At 42.7% G+C, this 24,352-nt stretch overlaps 1 protein-coding gene across 2 annotated transcripts in view; it reads left to right on the top strand.

Moving 5' to 3' along the window:
* The first annotated feature begins 5,645 nt into the window (after positions 1–5,645).
* The window catches only part of STAT1 (signal transducer and activator of transcription 1), a 1,065,817-nt gene continuing 1,047,110 nt past the window's right edge, over positions 5,646–24,352 (top strand). For both annotated transcript variants that reach the window (XM_044304320.1, XM_044304319.1), the window contains exon 1: positions 5,646–5,791. The gene's annotated coding sequence lies outside the window, so the exon portion shown is untranslated. The remainder of the gene's footprint in view (positions 5,792–24,352) is intronic.

Below are 24,352 nucleotides of genomic sequence, written 5' to 3'. Positions count from 1 at the left end.
TTTCAATTTGATCTACATGAGCAGACACTTGTCCATTCTTAAAGAGGAAATTTCTGCTTTAAAGGCATCATGCACCCCAGCCAGCATTACTTTAAAATCCTCTTTTATGGGCATCTGCTGCAAAGCTTGCTGCAGAGACTTCATATCCTGGGAAGCACAGGGAAGATCATCTCCATTCTCATCCCCAGAAGCTGCACGTTGGCTCCACACATTTATTTCCTCAGGGGGATGTAAAGGGACCGAGGCTGTGTCCGCCTCAATATCAGGGCCGTCTCCCCACTCTCGGCGGCGTGCCGGTGTAGCCGCAGGCTGTCTGGTCTGCTTAGAAGCCGTTTTGGGCGGCATATTAGTGTTTATAAATTGGGAGCCTTATAACCAGCCAGGGGACTCCAGGCACAAGCTAGGGGTATCAGCGGGCCGAGTTGGCACGAAATCTGCAGCCAGGGGGCAAAGAGAGGATTCCCCTTCTATCACGCCGCTGTGCTCACCTGCCGTGGTAGTGAAGGCGGGAGCCGCCGGCACTGTAATGGCGCATGTGACGAGTTGCTGGAGAAGGCCGCACTGGGAAGATGGGAGCTGGGACCCGCGGGTAAGGTAAGTATCCAGGGTTCTTTCCCCTCGGGAGGACGGGTGGGTAGTGGGCATCTTTAGGGGTAACTTTTTCCCCATGTGACGCGCCGCTGTAAGCGGAATTGGCCCAAGTTAGAAGCAGGAGCAGCAGAGCTCAGGGATCACGCCGCCATCTCTGTAGACGTCCAGGCCACGCCTCTCTTGTATATATGATATTGACAATGCTAATTTAACCTGGCATCTCCTGTATATAATATATATATACAGCTAGTATAAGTTATAAATCTTCTTGTATATAGTGATATGGACCATGCTGGTATAACCTGGGTGGGCATCTAGCATGTAGTGTCCCCTGTGCGTTGTTCTCCTTTTTGGAGTGTAATGTCCTCCTTTTTGGGGCAATGCAAGTGGCCACCCTATCTGTGGGGTACATTTATTAACCACCTCCCGACCGCTGTATGCACCGATGCGTCCGGGAGGTGGTTGATTTACTCCTCCTGGACGCATCGGTGCGTCATCTCGCGATAGCCGAGATTTCCTGTGAACGCGCGCACACAGGCGCGCGTGCTCACAAGAACGGAAGGTAAGCGAGTGGATCTCCAGCCTGCCAGCGGCGATCGCTCGCTGGCAGGCTGGAGATGTGATTTTTTTTTTAACCCCTAACAGGTATATTAGACGCTGTTTTGATAACAGCGTCTAATATACCTGCTACCTGGTCCTCTGGTGGTCCCTTTTGTTAGGATCGACCACCAGAGGACACAGGTAGCTGTGTAAAGTAGCACCAAACACCACACTACACTAAACCCCCCCCCCCGTCACTTATTTATGAACCACTGATCACCCCATGTAGACTCCCTAATCACCCCCCTGTCATTGATCACCCCCCTGTAAGGCTCCATTCAGAGGTCCGTATGATTTTTACGGATCCACGGATACATGGATCGGATCCGCAAAACGCATACGGACGTCTGAATGGAGCCTTACAGGGGGGTGATCAATGACAAGGGGGTGATCACGCACATAGACTTCCTGATCACTTCCCTGTCATTGATCACCCCCCAGTCATTGATCACCCCCCTGTAAGGCTCCATTTAGACGTCCGTATGATTTTTACGGATCCACTGATACATGGATCGGATCCGCAAAACACATACGGACGTCTGAATGGAGCCTTACAGGGGGGTGATCAATGACAGGGAGGTGATCACCCATATAGATTCCCTGATCACCCCCCTGTCATTGATCACCCCCCTGTAAGGCTCCATTCAGTCGTCCGTATGATTTTTACGGATCGACAGATACATGAATCGGATCCGCAAAACGCATACGGATGTCTGAATGGAGCCTTACAGGGGGGTGATCAATGACAAGGGGGTGATCACGCATATAGACTTCCTGATCACTTCCCTGTCATTGATCACCCCCCTGTAAGGCTCCATTCAGACGTCCGTATGATTTTTATGGATCCACTGATACATGGATCGGATCCGCAAAACACATGCGGATGTCTGAATGGAGCCTTACAGGGGGGTGATCAATGACAGGGAGGTGATCACCCATATAGATTCCCTGATCACCCCCCTGTCATTGATCACCCCCCTGTAAGGCTCCATTCAGACGTCCGTATGATTTTTACGGATCCACTGATACATGGATCGGATCCGCAAAACGCATACGGACGTCTGAATGGAGCCTTACAGGGGGGGGGGATCAATGACAAGGGGGTGATCACGCATATAGACTTCCTGATCACTTCCCTGTCATTGATCACCCCTCTGTCAGGCTCCATTCAGACGTCCGTATGTGTTTTGCGGATCCGATCCATGTATCAGTGGATCCGTAAAAATCATACGGACGTCTGAATGGAGCCTTACAGGGGGGTGATCAATGACAGGGGGGTGATCAATGACAGGGAAGTGATCAGGAAGTCTATATGCGTGATCACCCCCTTGTCATTGATCACCCCCCTGTAAGGCTCCATTCAGACGTCCGTATGCGTTTTGCGGATCCGATCCATGTATCAGTGGATCCGTAAAAATCATACGGACGTCTGAATGGAGCCTTACAGGGGGGTGATCAGGGAGTCTATATGGGTGATCACCCCCCTGTCATTGATCACCCCCCCCTGTAAGGCTCCATTCAGACATTTTTTTGACCCAAGTTAGCGGAAATTGTTTTTTTTTTTTTTTTTTTTTCTTACAAAGTCTCATATTCCACTAACTTGTGTCAAAAAATAAAATCTCACATGAACTCACCATACCCCTCACGGAATCCAAATGCGTAACATTTTTTAGACATTTATATTCCAGACTTCTTCTCACGCTTTAGGGCCCCTAAAATGCCAGGGCAGTATAAATACCCCACATGTGACCCCATTTCGGAAAGAAGACACCCCAAGGTATTCCGTGAGGGGCATATTGAGTCCATGAAAGATTTACATTTTTGTCCCAAGTTAGCGGAAAGGGAGACTTTGTGAGAAAAAAATAAATAAATAAATCAATTTCCGCTAACTTGTGCCCAAAAAAAAAAATTCGATGAACTCGCCATGCCCCTCATTGAATACCTTGGGGTGTCTTCTTTCCAAAATGGGGTCACATGTGGGGTATTTATACTGCCCTGGCTTTTTAGGGGCCCTAAAGCGTGAGAAGAAGTCTGGGACCCAAATGTCTAAAAATGCCCTCCTAAAAGGAATTTGGGCCCCTTTGCGCATCTAGGCTGCAAAAAAGTGGGGAATGTGTTTTGGGGTGTCATTTTACATATACCCATGCTGGGTGAGAGAAATATCTTGGTCAAATGCCAACTTTTTATAAAAAAATGGGAAAAGTTGTCTTTTGCCAAGATATTTCTCTCACCCAGCATGGGTATATGTAAAATGACACCCCAAAACACATTCCCCAACTTCTCCTGAGTACGGCGATACCACGTGTGTGACACTTTTTTGCCGCCTAGGTGGGCAAAGTGGCACACATTCCAAAGAGCACCTTTAGGATTTCACCGGCCATTTTTTACACATTTTGATTTCAAACTACTTACCACACATATAAGCCCCTAAATTGCCAGGGCAGTATAACTACCCCACAAGTGACCCCATTTTGGAAAGAAGACACCCCAAGGTATTCCGTGAGGGGCATGGCGAGTTCCTAGAATTTTTTATTTTTTGTCGCAAGTTAGTGGAATATGAGACTTTGTAAGAAAATAATAAAATAAAATGAAAATCATCATTTTCCGCTAACTTGTGACAAAAAATAAAAAATTCTAGGAACTCGCCGTGCCGTCACGGAATACCTTGGGGTGTCTTCTTTCCAAAATGGGGTCACTTGTGGCGTAGTTATACTGCCCTGGCAATTTAGGGGCCCATATGTGTGAGAAGTACTTTGCAATCAAAATGTGTAAAAAATGGCCTGCGAAATCCGAAAGGTGCACTTTGGAATATGTGCCCCTTTGCCCACGTTGGCTGCAAAAAAGTGTCACACATCTGGTATCGCCGTACTCAGGAGAAGTTGGGGAATGTGTTTTGCAGTGTCATTTTACATATACCCATGCTAGGTGAGAAAAATATCTTGGTCAAATGCCAACTTTGTATAAAAAAATTGGCAAAGTTGTCTTTTGCCAAGCTATTTCTCTCACCCAGCATGGGTATATGTAAAATGACACCCCAAAACACATTCCCCAACTTCTCTTCAGTACGGCGATACCACATGTGTGACACTTTTTAGCCGCCTAGGTGGGCAAAGGGGCACACATTCCAAAGAGCACCTTTCGGATTTCGCAGGCCATTTTTTACACATTTTGATTGCAAAGTACTTCTCACACATATGGGCCCCTAAAATGCCAGGGCAGTATAACTGCCCCACAAGTGACCCCATTTTGGAAAGAAGACACCCCAAGGTATTCCGTGAGGGGCATGACGAGTTCCTAGAATTTTTTATTTTTTGTCGCAAGTTAGTGGAATATGAGACTTTGTAAGAAAAAAATAAAATCATCATTTTCCGCTAACTTGTGACAAAAAATAAAAAGTTCTATGAACTCACTATGCCCATCAGCGAATACCTTAGGCTGTCTACTTTCCGAAATGGGGTCATTTGTGGGGTTTTTCTACTGTTTGGGCATTGTAGAACCTCAGGAAACATGACAGGTGCTCAGAAAGTCAGAGCTGCTTCAAAAAGCGGAAATTCACATTTTTGTACCATAGTTTGTAAACGCTCTAACTTTTACCCAAACCATTTTTTTTTTTGCCCAAACATTTTTTTTATCAAAGACATGTAGAACAATAAATTTAGCGAAAAAATTATATATGGATGTCGTTTTGTTTGCAAAATTTTACAGCTGAAAGTGAAAAATGTCATTTTTTGCAAAAAAACAACGTTAAATTTCGATTAATAACAAAAAAAGTAAAAATGTCAGCAGCAATGAAATACCACCAAATGAAAGCTCTATTAGTGAGAAGAAAAGGAGGTAAAATTCATTTGGGTGGTAAGTTGCATGACCGAGCAATAAACAGTGAAAGTAGTGTAGTGCAGAAGTGTAAAAAGTGGCCTGGTCATTAAGGGGGTTTCAGCTAGCGGGGCTGAAGTGGTTAAAGAGGTTCTCTGGACTTTTTCATATTGATGACCTACACCCTGCAACCCAATCAGCTGCCGTCTTAGTAAACATCTCACTCTCTATGTCTTTGGTCCACCATGCAAGGAAATTGTAAAAAAAAAATACAATAATATCAGGTATTTTGGGGGTCTAGTATTTAGTTGTTCGTTGCTGTGGAGAAGGCTGCCATAATAATTTAGAAATATGAATGTTTCTATGATTTAACGATGGAAACTTAAAAAAGGTCTTTCACATGGTAATCGGCTTGTCTGAAACAATAGCTGGTTCTAGAGGTTTTGCTTCTTTAATTGAGGCCTGACACTCAAAGTGCTGAAAGACTACGCCCGGCCTCAGCCTGAACTCGTTTCATCTGCAGCAGCAATGTCGCAATGTCAAGGGAGGAGGATGTTGTTTCGGAACTTGCGAGCTGATTTGGCGCGCGGAGAGGATGTGCTATGCCCTGATTGGCTGTCCTTCTCCCGCCTAACGTTAGCTTAGTCACTTTCGCTTTTCATTTACGTCTTTGGAACCTGGAAACCCGTTTACAGTTCACGGACAAAAACGACCCCCTGACACCGGATAACAGGCTTCATTACAGATTAGTAGACCACAGAGTGTACAACCAATCGTAAACTATCAGGTACGTTGGAATAAATGAAAAGTCGCCAATGGACTGTGTCAACACAGCAAATCCTGTATTTGCTTTTCACTGCGAGTTTTTTTGCGTAGTGTGCTATTCATGCAGTAAAGTAATCTTTTGGTAACGATGCAGGCACTCCTATGGATAAAATACTTCTCTTCTATAAGCCATTTACACACAGACATATTTTTGGGGAATGCAGACCCAATTATTTCCTTGGAGCTGCAAAAGATGAGGGCAGCACTCTGTGTGCTGTCCTCATCCGTTTGCCTATTACATAAGCCTTGAAAAAAGATAGAACATGTCTTATTCTCATCCATTTTACGGACAAGTATAGGACATTTCTACAAGGTAAAAAACGGGAAGCAAGCACACTTTTCAACACTGCCCTTGTGACTTAATATTGTTGCACAGCTGGTCAAAAAAGGGACTTGCGCCGATTTTTACCACTAAAATAGTCGCAAGTAACTTGATAAATGAAACCCTGTGTGTCAGAGTTATTTTTGTCCTGAATGCTGCTCCTGTGACAAGGACCTAGCTCTAAGGATAGCAGCACATAGTGAAAATCTGCATAGAAAACGCAGGGTGGAGCCCTCCCAGAGGCTGGGAAGGGAGGGGCTGGCTACAGGTTAACCGCCTCCGGACCGCCTAACGCACACCAGCTCTGCGCACAGTCACGCGTCATCTCGCGAGACGCGCGACTTCCTGTGAACGCGCGCACGTTCACAGGATCGGCTGGTAAGAGACAGGATCTACAGCCTGCCAGCCGCGATCGTTCGCTGGCAGGCTGTAGATGCGATTTTTTATTTTTATTTTTTTTTTTATTTTTTTATTTTATTCCCTAACAGGTATAACAGCGTCTAATATACCTGCTACCTGGTCCTCTGGTGGTCCCTTTTGTTTGGATCGACCACCAGAGGACACAGGTAGCTCTGTAAAGTAGCACCAAACACCACTATACTACACCCCCCCCCCTGTCGCTTATTAACCCCATATAGACTCCCTGATCACCACCCTGTCATTGATCACCCCCCTGTAAGGCTCCATTCAGGCGTCCATATGATTTATACGGATCCACGGATACATGTATGGGGTATTTATACTGCCCTGGCATTTTAGGGGCCCGAAAGCGTGAGAAGAAGTCTGGGATCCAAATGTCTAAAAATGCCCCCCTAAAAGGAATTTGGGCCCCTTTGCCCACCTTGGCTGCAAAAAAGTGTCACACATCTGGTATCGCCGTACTCAGGAGAAGTTGGGGAATGTGTTTTGGGGTGTCATTTTACATATACCCATGCTGGGTGAGAAAAATATCTTGGTCAAATGCCAACTTTGTATAAAAAAATTGGAAAAGTTGTCTTTTGGCAAGATATTTCTCTTACCCAGCATGGGTATATGTAAAATGACACCCTAAAACACATTGCCCAACTTCTCCTGAGTACGGCGATACCAGATGTGTGACACTTTTTTGCAGCCTAGATGCGCAAAGGTGCCCAAATTCCTTTTAGGGGGGCATTTTTAGACATTTGGATCCCGGACTTCTTCTCACACTTTCGGGCCCCTAAAAAGCCAGGGCAGTATAACTACCCCACATGTAACCCCACTTTGGAAAGAAGACACCCCAAGGTATTCAATGAGGGGCCTGGCGAGTTCATAGAATCTTCTTTTTTTTTTGCATAAGTTAGCGGAAATTGATTTTTTTTTTTTTTTTTTCTCACGAAGTCTCACTTTCCGCTAACTTAGGACAAAAATTTCAATCTTTCATGGACTCAATATGCCCCTCACGGAATACCTTGGGGTGTCTTCTTTCCGAAATGGGGTCATATGTGGGGTATTTATACTGCCCTGGCTTTTTAGGGGCCCTAAAGCGTGAGAAGAAGTCTGGAATATAAATGTCTAAAAATGTTTACGCATTTGGATTCCGTGAGGGGTATGGCGAGTTCATGTGAGATTTTATTTTTTGACAGAAGTTAGTGGAATATGAGACTTGGTAAGAAAAAGCAAACAAAAAAATATATATATTTCCGCTAACTTGGGCCAAAAAAAATTCTGAATGGAGCCTTACAGGGGGGGGGGTGATCACTGACAGGGGGGTGATCACCCATATAGACTCCCTGATCACCTCCATCATTGATCACCCCCTTGTAAGGCTCCATTCAAACGTCCGCATGTGTTTTGCGGATCCGATCCATGGATCCGTAAAAATCATACGGACGTCTGAATGGAGCCTTACCAGGGGGGGGATCAATGACAGGGGGGTGATCACCCATATAGACTCCCTGATCACCCCCCTGTCATTGATCACCCCCTGGTAAGGCTCCATTCAGACGTCCGTATGATTTTTACGGATACATGGATCGGATCCGCAAAACACATGCGGACGTCTGAATGAAGCCTTACAGGGGGGTGATCAATGACATGGGGGTGATCAATGACAGGGGGTGATCAGGGAATCTATATGGGTGATCACCCCCCTGTAAGGCTCCATTCAGACGTCCGCATGTGTTTTGCGGATCCGATCCATGTATCCATGGATCTGTAAAAATCATACGGACGTCTGAACGGAGCCTAACAGGGGGGGTGATCAGGGAATTTATATGGGGTGATCATGGGTTTATAAGGGGTTAATAAGTGACGGGGGGGGGTGTAGTGTAGTGTGGTGTTTGGTGCGACTTTACTGACCTACCTCTGGTGGTCGATCCTAACAAAAGGGACCACCAGAGGAGCAGGTAGCAGGTATATTAGACGCTGTTATCAAAACAGCGTCTAATATACCTGTTAGGCTGGTTTCACACGGGCGTTGCGGATTGGGGCCGGATGCGTTCAGGGTGCGTTCAGTGAAGCTCGCACTATTTTGCAAGCAAGTTCAGTCAGTTTTGTCTGCGTTTAGTTGTTCAGTTTTTTCCGCGCGGGTGCAATGCGTTTTGATGCGTTTTTCACGCGCGTGATAAAAAACTGAATGTTTACAAACATCATCTCTTAGCAATCATCATTGAATAACGCATCGCACCCGCACTTGCTTGCGGATGCAATGCGTTATTCACGCAGCCCCATTCACTTCTATGGAGACAGGGCTGCGTGAAAAACGCTGAATATAGAACATGCTGCGATTTTCACGCAACGCAGAACTAATGCGTGAAAAACAATGCTCATGTACACAGCCCCATTGAAATGAATGGGTCAGGATTCAGTGCGGGTGCAATGCGTTCACGTCACGCATTGCACCCGCGCGGAAATCACGCTCGTGTGAAAGGGACCTTAGGGGTTTAAAAAAATCACATCTCCAGCCTGCCAGCGAGCGATCGCCGCTGGCAGGCTGGAGATCCACTCGCTTACCTTCTGTTCCTGTGAGCGCGCGTTCACAGGAAATCTCGGGTATCGCGAGATGACGCGCCGATGCGTCCAGGAGGAGTAAATCAACCACCTCCCGGACGCATCGGCGCGTTAGGCGGTCGGGAAGTGGTTAAGGAGGCTAATAAATAAAAAGTAAAAAAAAAAAGTTTAAACCCCCCCCCCTCCCCCTCCCCCTCCCAAAATATAGAAAACAATATATCGCATATCGCACATGCTTAAAATTATATTGCAATATAGATTTTGGGCCATATCGCCCACCCCTAGTTCAGGGCTTGACAAATTTCCTTGGAATCTAGGAGCCAGCTAAAAAAAAATAGGAGCCAGGCGGAGCCGCGTCATAAAGCCCCTAGTTGGTTCCCCCATAGTGCCCCCCCCACTTTTCCATAGAGCCCCCCCAATAATGCTATATACCATGTTACATATACCGCCACTCCGTCCCCGGACCCTATTGACTATAATGGGGATGGGGCGGAGCTCCGGCGCAGCACGGCAGTTCGCAGTGAGAGGATGCACTGCTGTGCTGCGCCGGAGCTCCACCCCCATTATAGTCAATGGGGACGGAGCGGTGGTCTGGCGAAACAGCGGAAGGACGGATCCGACAGGGTGACCAACCTGCCGGATCCGTCCTGCCGCAAGTGTGAAAATAGCCTTAGTTATATAGCTGCTGAATGAGACAGAAGGGATGCCTTTAACATATCTCCTTGAGAAGCCAATTTGATCCTAAATGGTTAATTCAAACTGTAATCTAAACTCTGTCCTGTCACTTCTCTTATCTCTCTGCTCCTGTCCCTTAATCTTATCACTGCTGCAAAGCCAGCTTCCACTCTAGGATCAGATTACACTGCTCCAGAGTCCCTCCCCTCCCTGCTGCCAGCGGCTCTGCTATTGTGTGCTGTGGCGGAGCTGTTTCAAACGGTGCTGCCTCCGGACAGAACGGCAGCTCCGCACCCACCTTTGAAAACGGGCTGACAAATACCTAAGCGCCAGGACTAAATACCTGGTCGCCATGGCGACCTGGCGCCTGGGATTTGTCGAGCCCTGCCCTAGTTGGTACCATTTTGGGTACATATGATTTTTTTGATCACTCAATATTACACTTTATAGGGCAGTGACAAAAAAATTGGTTGTTTTTGTCAGGGTTTTTTTTTTTTTCATGGCATTTACCTTAGGAGGTAGACCATTTGATATTTTTATACAGTAGGTTGTTACGGACACAGCGATATCCAATTGTCTTCTTTCTTTTTACTTTCAGTTTTACACAATAAAAGCATTTAAAAAAAAATTGTTTTAGTCAGTGTTCCATTTTCTGAAATATATCTAATTTTTTATTTATTTATTTTTTGGGTGATTCTCTTGTGTAGGGGCTTAATTTTTTCAGGATGAGGTGACCGTTTGATTGGTACTATTTGATATATAGATTAGGCCTGCACAATATATCACCAAAGCAATCGCAATTAATCGCCATATCGCAATCGCCAATTGGCCGACCCAAAAATGCTGCAATTATATTACCATATTTTTCGCTTTATAATACAAACTTTTGCCCCCCCCCCCCAAAAGTGGGGGGAAAATGGCAGTGCGCCTTATAAAGAGATGGTTGACTTTTTGCGTGGTTGACACGGATGTATCGCCGGCCGCTATACTGCACAGCGCGGCCGGCGATACATCAGTTACAGTATGGGGAGGGAGGAGGGGCTGGAGGCAAGTCGTTATTTTAACCACTTCAACCCCCCCTAACTGAAACACCCTTAATGACCAGGCCACTTTTTACACTTCTGCACTACACTATTTTCACCGTTTATTGCTCGGTCATGCAACTTACCACCCAAATGAATTTTACCTCCTTTTCTTCTCACTAATAGAGCTTTCATGTGGTGGTATTTCATTGCTGCTGACATTTTTACTTTTTTTGTTATTAATCGAAATTTAACGAAATTTTTGCAAAAAAAGACATTTTTTACTTTCAGTTGTAAATTTTGTTTTAAAAAAGACATCCATATATAAATTTTTCCCTAAATTTATTGTTTTACATGTCTTTGATAAAAAATGTTTGGGTAAAAAAAAACAAAAAACGGTTTGGATAAAAGTTATAGCGTTTACAAAATATGGTACAAAAATGTAAATTTCCGCTTTTTGAAGCAGCTCTGACTTTCTGAGCACCTGTCATGTTTCCTGAGGTTCTACAATGCCCAGACAGTAGAAAAACCCCACAAATGACCCCATTTCGGAAAGTTGACACCCTAAGGTATTTGCTGATGGGCATAGTGAGTTCATAGAACTTTTTATTTTTTGTCACAAGTTAGCGGAAAATTATGAATTTTTTTATTTCCTTACAAAATCTCATGGAAAATGAGATTTTGTAAGGAAATAAAAAAAATTGCGACAAAATTTTTTTTTCTAGGAACTCGCCATGCCCCTCACGGAATACCTTGGGGTGTCTTCTTTCCAAAATGGGGTCACTTGTGGGGTAGTTATACTGCCCTGGCATTTTAGGGGCCCAGAGTGAGAAGTAGTTTGAAATCAAAATCAGTAAAAAATACCCTGTGAAATCCGAAAGGTACTCTTTGGAATGTGGGCCCATTTGCCCACCTAGGCTGCAAAAAAGTGTCACACATGTGGTATCGCCGTACTCAGGAGAAGTTAGGCAATGTGTTTTGGGGTGTCTTTTTATATATACCCATGCTGGGTGAGAGAAATATCTTGGAAAAAGACAACTTTTCCCTTTTTTTTTTTTTTTTTTTTTTATTATTATTATTATTATCATACAACGTTGGCATTTGACCAAGATATTTCTCTCACCCAGCATGGGTATATGTAAAATGACACCCCAAAACACATTGCCCTACTTCTCCTGAGTACGGCGATACCACATGTGTGACACTTTTTTTTGCAGCCTACATGCGCAAAGGGGCCCAAATTCCTTTTAGGTGGGCATTTTTTGACATTTGGATCCCAGACTTCTTCTCACACTTTAGGGCCCCTAAAAAGCCAGGGCAGTATAAATACCCCCCATGTGACCCCATTTTGGAAAGAAGACACCCCAAGGTATTCAATGAGGGGCATGGCAAGTTCAGAGAAATTTATTTTTTTTGGGCACAAGTTAGCTGAATTATTATTATTTTTTTCCCCTCACAAAGTCTCCCTTTCCGCTAACTTGGGACAAATTTAAATCTTTCATGGACTCAATATGCCACTCACGGAATACCTTGGGGTGTCTTCTTTACGAAATGGGGTCACATGTGGGGTATTTATACTGCCCTGCCATTTTAGGGGCCCTAAAGCGTGAGAAGAAGTCTGGAATATAAATGTCAAAAAAAATTTACGCTTTTGGATCCCGTGAGGGGTATGGTGAGATTTTATTTTTTGACACAAGTTAGTGGAATATGAGAGTTTGTAAGAAAAAAGAAAATCTATTTCCGCTAACTTGTGCCAAAAAAATGTGGGGGTGATCAATGACAGGGGGGTGATCAGGGAGTCTATATGGGGTGATCACCACCCTGTCATTGATCACCCCCCTGTAAGGCTCCATTCAGACGTCCGTATGTGTTTTGCAGATCCGATCCATGGATGCGTGGATCCGTAAAACACATACGGACATCTGAATGGAGCCTGACAGGGGGATGATCAGGGAGTCTATAAGGGGTTAATAAGTGACAGGGGGGGGGGGGGTGTAGTGTAGTGGTGTTTGGTGCTACTTTACAGAGCTACCTGTGTCCTGTGGTGGTCGATCCAAGCAAAAGGGACCACCAGAGGACCAGGTAGCAGGTATATAAAAAAAAAATCGCATCTACAGCCTGCCAGCGATCGCCGCTGGCAGGCTGTAGATCCACTCGCTTACCTTCTGATCCTGTAAACGCGCGCACCTGTGTGTGCGCGTTCACAGGAAATCTCGCCTCTCGTCCAGGAGGAATAACGGGGCCACCGCCAGGACGCAATCCTGCGTATGGCGGTCCTGTAGCGGTTAATGGACAAATGTTCTTTTATTTATTCTATTTTATTTATCTGTTCTGTGCAGTGCTATTAAGAAAATGGCAAGTTTTGTATTTTGTACTTTTGCAGTAATGCAAATATGTTATTTAATAAAAGAGGTTATTTTGAAAAACACTGCATTTCAGTTCTTGCGTTAAGCATACCTACATTTCAGCATTATCAGTAATGTCTGTGTGCTTTTGCCTTGAAAATCCAAGCAAATATATATGTCGTCTTGATTGCTGGGCATTACACTTTTTATGATGCAAGAGATGACAAAAAAATTACTTTTTTGGCACCGGTTTTATTTATTTATTTACAGCGTTCACCTGAGGGGGTAGACCATTTTTATAGAAGATGTGATGATATAAATAGGGGTTGTCTGAGTTATTTTTCTGTTCTTTTTATCTTTCTAACCAATCAAATGTAACAGCTTTACCATGCATTTGTAGTTGCTCCTTTCTCAGATTTTACTGAGGTTCACATGGCCAGTGATGTCAGCTTCTCTCCCTGCTCTGATAATGTTTCGTGCACAAGCCTGAGAGAACAGATATGAGTCATGTGTGTCACAGTGCTGGACACGTCCCCCTGCATTGGCTGAAATGCTGTCTGCCCTGTGTCTCCCATTGGATACTTGTATGAGCACAGACTCGGGGCTGAAACCTTTACTGAGTAGCTGCATGCAATGAGGAGACAGAAGCTGACAAACGTGTTCTGCAGAGCATTGCAGTGTCATTTTACAGCTGGGACTTGTAGTCCTACACATACAACATGCTTATGAATATCCCAGCAGTCAGACATGGGCGTGGGGGGGGGTCGAGATTGTTGTTATTGCATGTAAACAAAGGTCCAGAGGAGAACCAGGGAAATGAGGAAATATTTTTTTTTTTCTACCTAAAACTTGCTTGGCTCAGTTATATATTGCTGCCCCTCAGATTTACAGTGCTATATATTTTTTTTTTTCATAACTCGGACAATCCCTTTAATGTATTTTTATTTTATTATTATACATGATTTTATGGTGAAAGAGTGAAACTTAAATTTCATCTGGGCTGCCATAGCAACCATTGGCCCCCTGTCGCATTCATGCATATGGGGATGTGGCAAGAGACTGTATTCCCTCACGTACATGTATGTGGGAAGGGATTAAAGAGGCTTTGTCAGCATAATCAACCCTATTAAACCAAGCATACTGCATTATGCTGATTAAAGTGATACCTTTCCTTTTTTGTGCATAATAAATAGCTGCAGAGATATCCGCGTTTTATTAATATGCAAGTTTAACCCCTTAGGGACACAGCCTTTTTACACCTTAGGACCAGGCCATTTTTTGCAAATCTGACCAGTGTCACTTTAAGTGCTGATAACTTTAAAACGCTTTGACTTATCCAGGCCGTTCTGAGATTGTTTTTTCGTCACATATTGTACTTCATGACACTGGTAAAATGAAGTCACAAAAATTATTATTTTTTGCACAAAATAATACCTAATTTACCAAAAAATCTCAAAAATTTGCAAATTTCAAAGTTTCAGTTTCTCTACTTCTGTAATACATAGTAATACCCCCAAAAATTGTGATGATTTGACATTCCCCATATGTCTACTTCATGTTTGTAGTTTGTGGAATGATATTTTATTTTTTGGGGATGTTACAAGGCTTAGAAGTTTAGAAGCAAATTTTGAAAATTTTCAGAAATCTTCAAAATCCCACTTTTTATGGACCAGTTCAGGTTTGAAGTCATATTGTGAGGCTTAGATAATAGAAAACTCCCAAAAATGACCCCATCTAAGAAACTACACCCCTCAAGGTATTCAAAACTGATTTTACATCTGTCGTTAACCCTTTAGGTGTTGCACAAGAGTTATTGGCAAATGGGGATGAAATTTGAAAATTTCATTTTTTTGCCTTATTTTCCATTTTAACCCATTTTTTCCCCACTAACAAAGCAAGGGTTAACAGCCAAACAAGACTGTATCTTTATTGCCCTGACTCTGCCGTTTACATAAACACCCCATATGTGGCCGTAAACTACTGTACGGCCACACAGCGGGGCGTAGAGTGAAAGGTGCGCCGTTTGGTTTTTGGAAGTCAGATTTTGCTGGACTGGTTTTTTGACACCATGTCCCATTTGAAGCCCCCTGATGCACCCCTCGAGTAGAAACTCCATAAAAGTGACCCCATCTAAGAAACTACACCCCTCAAGGTATTCAAAACTGAGTTTACATACATTTTTAACCCTTTAGGTGTTGCACAAGATTTAATGGAAAATAGAGATACAATTTCCAAATTTCACTTTTTTGGCAGATTTTCCATTTTAATATTTTTTTTCCAGTTACAAAGAAAGGGTTAACAGCCAAACAAAACTCATTATTCATGGCCCTAATTCTGTAGTTTACAGAAACACCCCATATGTGGTCGTAAACCACTGTACGGGCACACGGCGGGGCGCAGAAGGAAAGGAATGCCATACGGTTTTTGGAAGGCAGATTTTGCTGGACTGTTTTTTTGACACCATGTCCCATTTGAAGCCCCCCTGATGCACCCCTAGAGTAGCAACTCAAAAAAAGTGACCCCATTTTAGAAACTACGGGATAGGGTGGCAGTTTTGCTGGTACTAGTTTAGGGTACATATGATTTTTGGTTGCTCTATATTACACTTTTTGTGCGGCAAGGTAACAAGAAATACCTTTTTGGCACATTTTTTTTTGTTATTTACAACATTTATCTGACAGGGTAGATAATGTGGTAATTTTATAGAGCAGGTTGTCACGGACGCGGCGATACCTAATATGTATACAATTTTTTTTTATTTATGTAAGTTTTACACAATGATTTCATTTTTAAAACAAAAAAAGTTTGTGTCTACATAGTCTAAGAGCCATAGTTGTTTCAGTTTTTGGGCGATTATCTTGAGTAGGGTCTCATTTTTTGCGGGATGAGATGACGGTTTGATTGGCACTATTTTGGGGTGCATATGATTTTTTGATCGCTTGCTATTGCACTTTTTGTGATGCAAGATGACCAAAAATTGCTTTTTTTACACCGTTTTTATTTTTTTACGGTGGTCACCTGAGGGGTTAGGTCATGTGATATTTTTATAGAGCCGGTCCATACGGACGCGGCAATACCCAATATGTATACTTTTTATTTATGTAAGTTTTACACAATGATTTCATTTTTGAAACAAAAAAAATGATGTTTTAGTGTTTTCATAGTCTAAGAGCCATAGTTTTTTCAGTTTTTGGGCGATTATCTTAAGTAGGGTCTCATTTTTTGCGAGATGAGATGACGGTTTGATTGTTACAATTTTGGCGTACATGCGACTTTTGATCACTTTTATTACCTTTTTTTGGGAAGTAAGGTGGGCAAAATTTCTATTTTATCATAGTTTTTAATTTTTAATTTTTATGGCGTTCACCGTTCGGGTAAAGTAACATTACCGTTTTATAGATCAGGTCGTTACGGACGCGGCGATACCAAACATGTGTAGGGAATTAAATTTTTTTTATTTTTAATCAGTGACAAATGTGTTTTTTGATTTTTACTTTTTTTTCACTTTTTTTTCACTTTTTTTTTTACCCAGACCCACTTGGTTCTTGAAGATCCAGTGGGTCTGATGTCTATATAATACAGTACTGTACTCTATATAGGGTACTGCACTGTATTTTACTTACACTGAACAGATCTATGCTTTCAGCACAGATATGTTCAGCACCATGGACAGCAGGACGCCTGAGCAGGCGTCCTGTTGCCATGGGAACCTTCCCCGTCTGCCACAACTTTGCAGACGGGGAAGGGTAAGGACTGGGGTGTCGGGGGGCTGTCTGGGGGCTCTCTCCCTCTCCCATCGGGGGGCTGCAAAGGCACAGCAGCCCCCCGATCGGAGCGGGAGGGAGCTCCCTGCGCTGTTAACCTTTTCCATACATCGGTCCGTACGGACCGCTGTATGGAAAGGGTTAAACGGCTGACATCGCATCAACGATGTCAGCCGTTTATACCAGGGTGCCAGCAATGTGCTGGCACCCTGGTATACCCACTCTACACCAACGATTACGCAATGGGAGGCGGGCGGGGGATCACGATCCCGCCTGCCGCACCGCCCGCCTCCCGCACCGCCCGCAACCCTCCACCTGCACCACCCGCCCACATAATATCATTCAGGGGTGCAGGGGGAGGAATAACATATATATTCTGGGCATTGTAAAGTTTCTGATCCCCGCGGTCAGGGACCGCGGGGATCAGAAACGGCATAAAGCGCATCAAACCGCAGGTCTGAATTGACCTGCGGTTTGTTGCGATCGCCGACATGGGGGGGTCACGGGACCCCCCCGCGCATTTAGCCTAGGTGCCTGCTCAATGATTTGTGCAGGCACCTTGTTCCGATCACTGCCAGCCGGGCGGCAGTGATCGAAACAACACATGACGTACCGGTACGTCATGTGTCCTTAAGTACCAGGGCATCATGACGTACCGGTACGTCATGTGTCCTGAAGAGGTTAAAGGGCTTCTGTCACCCCACTAAACCTTTTTTTTTTTTTTTTTTTTTTTTTTTTTTAATGCTTACTTATAATCCCTACACTGCGATTTATGGCTACATGATCAAATTAATCATTTTTGGTCCTGTAGATTTAATTTAAAACAAGCTTTTAAAATATGCTAATTACCTTGCTACCAGCAAGTAGGGCGACTGCTTTCTGGTAGCAGCCGCATCCTCCGATCGTAAAGACGCCCCCTCCACATTGTGAATGACAGGGCCAGGGAACGGGATCGTTCTCTGCTGGCCCTGCCTGTTTGCATTTAAAAACTTGCGCCTGTTTCGCGGTCGTACCTGTCTTCAGAGGCGGCCGCTCCATTCTCAATGCGCCTGCGCCGGGTGTAGATGTGACGTCATCGGCGCAGGCACATTGAGGATAGAGCAGCCGAGCAAGCGGCCGCCTCTCGGTGCGCCTGCGCCAATTGAAGACAGGCACGGCCGCGGCGCAGGCGCAAGATTTTAAATGCAAACAGGCAGGGCCAGCAGAGAACGATCCCGTTCCCTGGCCCTGTCAATCACAATGTGGAGGGGGCGTCTTTACGATCGGAGGATGCGGCTTCTACCAGCAAGTAGCCGCCCTACTTGCTGGTAGCAAGGTAATTAGCATATTTTAAAAGCTTGTTTTAAACTAAATCTACAGGACCAAAATGATTAATTTGATCATGTAGCCATAAATCGCAGTGTAGGGATTATAAGTAAGCAAAAAAAAAGGTTTAGTGGGGTGACAGAAGCCCTTTAAGCATCATGGAGCAGGGCTGAATCCTTTGAGCACTGCTTTGTAACACCTCCTTTTCTGTGCAGAGCTGTGTCCTTGAGCTGTCTCCTAGCATCTACATATCATATACTCTATGTATCGCTTGCCGGACAAGCTTAACACGAGTCTGAAAGTACCCTTGGCCTACTTTCACACTTCCGTTGTTAATTCCTGTATGAGTTCCTCTATCTGCTTCTAACGATATCACGTGGGGAATGTGGTGCCCTACCGCATTTCCATGTGCATGTACGTGATGTGATCGGGTGGATGCAGGAGCTGCACCCGCACAGGCCTGGCTGTTGGGGCCCTTGCACTCAACCGTACATGGTCCATTAGCAGACCATATATCCCGGAGCGGCATTGATCGAGCACACAGAATCATAGATTACAATGATGCTGGGTGCTCCTGTGCGCACGATCAATGCTGCTCTGGGACATATGGCACGCTTATGGACCGTATGTTTCGGAGGGCATACTGTCGTGGGCAAGGGCCCTTATTGATAGCCGGGCCTCTGCTGCATCCACCGGCACCACTGTATGCGGTGATGCCGGCAGATTAACCCTTTGACAAGCTGCTGACAGCGGCACATGCAGGGTTTACAGAGGTAATAAATATTGAGTTTTGTTTGGCTGTTTACCCTTGCTTTGTTATTGGAAAAATTGATTAAAATGAAAAATCTGCCAAAAAAGTGAAATTCTGAAATGTCATCTACATTTTCCTTAAATTCATGTCAAACACCCATATGGTTAGCAAAGTTTGTAAAATCAGTTTTGAATACTTTGAGGGGTGTAGTTTGCAAATTGGGGTAACTTTTGGGGAGTTTCTACTCTAGAGGTGAAATCTGCCTTCCAAAAACCATATGGCGTTCCTTTCCTCCTGCGCCCTACCGTGTGCCCGTACAACAGTTTACAACCACATATAGTGTGTTTCTGTAAACTACAGAATCGGGGTAATAAATATTGAGTTTTGTTTGGCTGTTAACCCTTGCTTTGTTAGCGGGGAAAAAATTGATTAAAATGTAAAATCTGCCACAAAAGTGAGATTCTGAAATTTCATCTCCAAACATGAAGTAGACATATGGGATATGTAAAGTAATAACTATTTTAGGAGTTACTATCTGTTTTAAAAGCAGAGAAATTGAAATTTAGAAAATTGCATATTTTTCCAAATTGTTAGTAAATCTTTTTTTTTTTATAAATAAAAATGAAATATTTTGACTCAAATTTACCACGAAGTCATGGTAAGTACATATTGTACTTCATTGTCATGAAGTACAATATGTGACGAGAAAACAATACCTTGGCTTGGATAAGTAAAAGCGTTTTAAAGTTATCACCACATAAAGTGACACAAGTCAGATTTGCAAAATTAGGCTGGGTTTTGAAAGTGACAAATGAAGTCCTGAAGGGGTTAAGGATGTGACCTCATTTGAACTTCAGGATGCGGCTATTTATTTTATTTGATCATATCTGCATTTTAAAACCCATAACTTTAACATTTTTTGCACGTTACTTTACCATTTGGGTCGACAGTATCTAATGTACTTTTTTTTTTTTTTGTCTCAATGAGAATCTTGAAATTTCAATCCTCTGACTACTCATGTAATAAACCTCAATATTTCTGAACTGTAGCATATTCAGTTACAGTAAAATTGACAGAATGCCTATTAGGCTCTACGCTTGTTATTTATTAGGTCCCTGGGTTCTATGGCAACTCAACAGCACCTTGCAGTTCCTCTCTCTAACCACTTAGAAGCCATGGTCAGCATTGACTGCAGTTTTTAAGAGGTTTAACTGCTGAAATCAGCACACGTCCAACCTGTAATCCTGCTATGTGGATCCACAGAACAAATCCCTGGATCAATGTCAATCTTCCTTTTAAAAAGGGGTTGGGCCAAAGGGAAAGGGTGTGTAGAAGAAGATTTCTTACATTGTCATAAGCCTGAATGTTATTTTGAATTAAAAATGTATCTAAACCTTTTTTGAAGCCATCTACTGTATTTGATTTGACCAGCCCCTGTGTCACATCAAATACAGTAGATGGCTTCAAAAAAGGTTATTCCAGAGAATCACAGACCTTGCTGTAAAGAATGCTTGTCGCTTCTTATGACTGAATCTTTTTTCTCTCCTGGTGTAGAGAGTGTCCCCTTGTTTTTTGAGGGGATTTAACACAGAATAGCTTCCCTTTTTTATATTTTTATTTTATTTTATTTTATATATTTGTATAGGTTAATCATGTCCCGCACTAGACGTCTATTTTTAAGGCTAAACAAATTCAGTTAATTTAATCTTTGCTAACTAAGATCTTCCAGGCCCTTTATGAGTTTAGTTGCTCTCCTCTGTACTTTTCTAACTCTAACATCCTTTTTACGGACTGGTGCCCCGAAATGAACTGCGTATTCCAGTTGAGGCCCTACTAACGCTTTGTATAGAGGCAATATCACATTCCTATCCTGCGAGTCCATACCTATTTTAATACAAGACAAAATTCTGTTGGCCTTAGGCCTAATGCACATGACCGTATGTATTTTGCAAAGAACGGATCCACAAAAAATACGCATGACATCCATGTGCATTCGTATTTTGCGGAACGGAACAGCTGGCCCCTCATAAAACAAATCTATCCTGGTCAGTAATGCGGACAATAATAGGACGTAATATTTTTTTGCGGAATGGAAATATGGACATACGGAAACGGAATGCACATGGAGTAATTTTCGTTTTTTTTGCAGACCATTGAAATAAATGATTCTATATACGGTCTGCAAAAAAATTAATCTTTATTGAACCTCATTTGCCAAGTGGATGTCAGCTTGTAACTTATTAACATCTTCCGTAGACTGAACTGTATTAAAAATTTTGGTGTCATCTGCAAAAATAGAAACGGCACTACTAATCCCATCCTCTATGTCATTTATGAATAAGTTAAATAATAGCGGACCCAGCACCGAACCTTGGGATATACCACTTATAGCCAGGGAATCGTTGACAACAACTCTTTGGATACGATCATTAAGTCAATTTTTGAAGCCAACTTTTATTCAAGTGATGGCATGGACACCGATACTGAGCCTGCATCAGTCATGAACTAAAATAGTATGACATCTGACAGGAAGTATGCATTTCCCGTGATGTATTCATTCAGGACCCTGCCATTTTTCACCTTAAGGACCTTGCCAATTTTTGATTTGTGTCACTTTATGTGGTGATAACTTTAGAACGCTTTTACTTATCCAAGCCATTCTGAGATTATTTTCTCGTCACATATTGTACTTCGTGACATAAAATATTTCATTTTTTATTTATAAAAAAATACCAAATTTACAAACAATTTGGAAAAATACGCAATTTTCAAAATTTCAATTTCTCTGCTTTTAAAACAGATAGTGATACTTCCTAAAATATTTATTGCTTTACATTTCCCATGTCTAGATCAAGTTTAGATCATTTTGTAAATTACATTTACTTTTTTTGGAACGTTAGAAGGCTTAGAAGTTTAGAAGCAAATTTTAAAATTTCCAAAACCCACTTTTTAAGGACCAGTTCAGGTCTGAAGTCACTTTGTGAGGCTTACATAATATAAACCACCCTTACCCTTTAGGTGTTCCACATGAATTAAAGGAAAATAGAGATGGATTAAAGAATTTAACTTATTAGGCAGATTTTCCATTTTAATCCATTTTTTACAATAGCAAATTAAGGGTTAACAGCCAAACAAAACTCAATATTTATTACCCTGATTCTGTAGTTTACAGAAACATACCATATGTGGTTGTAAACTGCTGTATGCGCACATGGCAGGATGCAGAAGGAAAGGAACGCTGTATGGTTTTTGGTGGGCAGATTTCACTCAGATAATTTTAAGTTGACATGTCACATTTGTAGACCCCCCTCGTGCACCCCTAGAGTAGAAACTTCAAAAAAGTGACCCCATTTTGGAAATTATGGCATAAGGTGGCAGTTTTGTTGGTACTATTTTAGGGTACATATGATTTTTGGTTGCACTATATTAAAATTTTTGTGAGGCAAAGTAACAAAAAAATGCTGTTTTGGCACTGTTTCTATTTTTTGTTTTTTACAATATTTATCTGACAAGTTCGATCATGTGCTATTTTTATAGAGCAGGTTGTTACAGACGCGACAATACCAATTTTCGGTTGTTTGTTTCAGTTTTACATAATAAAGCATTTTTGAAAAAAATGATTTTTTTGTGTCTCCATACACTGAAAGTCATAGTTTTTTATTTTTTTATTTTTGGCCGAGTGTCTTATGTAGGGGCTCATTTTGTTCGGGATGAGATGAAGGTTTGATTGGTAGTATTTTAGTGTGCATATGACTTTTTGTGATGTAAGGTGACGCGTGTGTTTTTAAAAAATTTTTTTTTTTGTTTTACGATGTTCACCTGAGCGGTTAGGTCATGGGATATTTTTGTACAGCAGGTTATTACGGACACGGCGATACCTAAAATGTGTACTATTTATTTATTTAAGTTTTACACAATAACAGCATTTTTTTAACCAAAAAATCATGTTTTAGGGCTCTTTCACACTTGCGTTCTTTTCTTCCAGCATAGAGTTCTGTCGTCGGGGCTCTATGTCGGACGAATCCTGATCAGTTTTATCCTAATGCATTCTGAATGGAGAGAAATCCGTTCAGGATGTCTTCAGTTCAGGACCGGAACGTTTTTTTGCCGGAGAAAATACCGCAGCATGCTGCGTTTTTTGCTCCGGCCAAAAGTCCTGAACACTTGCCGCAAGGCCGGATCCGGAATTGATGCCCATTGAAAGGCATTAATCCGGATCCGGCCTTAAGCTAAACGTTGTTTCGGCGCGTTGCCGGATCTGACGTTTAGCTTTTTCTGAATGGTTACCATGGCTGCCGGGACGCTAAAGTCCTGGCAGCCATGGTAAAGTGTAGTGGGGAGCGGGGGAGCAGTATACTTACCGTCCGTGCGGCTCCAGAGTGACGTCAGGGCGCCCCACGTGCATGGATGACATGATCGCATGGCACGTCATCCATGTGCATGGGGCGCTCTGACGTCATTCTGGAGCGCCCCAGGAGCCGCATGGACGGTAAGTATACCGCTCCCCACTATGGCAACCAGGACTTTAATAGACGAGATCAAATGCTTTCAGTTCACTTGCGTTTTTCCGGATCCGGCGTGTAATTCCGGCAAATGGAGTACACAACGGATCCAGACAACGCAAGTGTGAAAGAGCCCTTAGTGTCTCCATATTTTGAGTTATAGTATATTTTTATTTTTTGGGTGATTGTCTTACGTAGGGTCTCATTTTTTGCGGGATGAGATGACTATTTGATTGGTATGATTTTGGGTTCTGTATAACTTTTTGATCGCTTGTAATTGCACTTTTTGTAATATAAGGCTTTCACTTGAGGTGGTAGATTATGTGACATTTTAAAGAGCATGTCGTTACGTATGCGGCGATGTCTAATATGTCTGTTTTTTATTTATTTTTTTTAAACACTTTTATGGTGAGCGGGCCTTATATTTATTTTTTCTTGAAATTTAGTTTTTCACTTTCTTTTACTTTGTATATTTGTCCCACTGTGGGACTTCACCTTATTCGCGTTTGATCCCTGTTTCAATTCAGTACAATCAGGGTGGATTTGATTTAAATCACTAGTCAGTAAGGCTTAATTTAAATAATAGTTTTCTACATAAAGACTAATTCTTGCTGGTATAACATAGAAACATACAATGTGTCGTCAGATAAGAACCATTTGGCCCATCTAGTCTGCCCAATACTGAATACTATGAATAGTTCCTGGCCCTATCTTATATGAAGGATGGCCTTATGCCTTATCCCATTCATGCTTAAACTCATTCACTGTATTTGCCGCTGCCACTTCTGCAGGAAGGCTATTCCATGTATCCATTACTCTCTCAGTAAAGTAATACTTCCTGATATTACTTTTAAACCTTTGCCCCTC

The sequence above is a fragment of the Bufo gargarizans genome, chromosome 8, assembly GCF_014858855.1.
Source record: "Bufo gargarizans isolate SCDJY-AF-19 chromosome 8, ASM1485885v1, whole genome shotgun sequence".
NCBI lineage: Eukaryota > Metazoa > Chordata > Amphibia > Anura > Bufonidae > Bufo > Bufo gargarizans.
The sequence above is the reverse complement of the archived record's forward strand: the minus strand, read 5'-3'. Positions and strand labels throughout refer to the sequence as shown.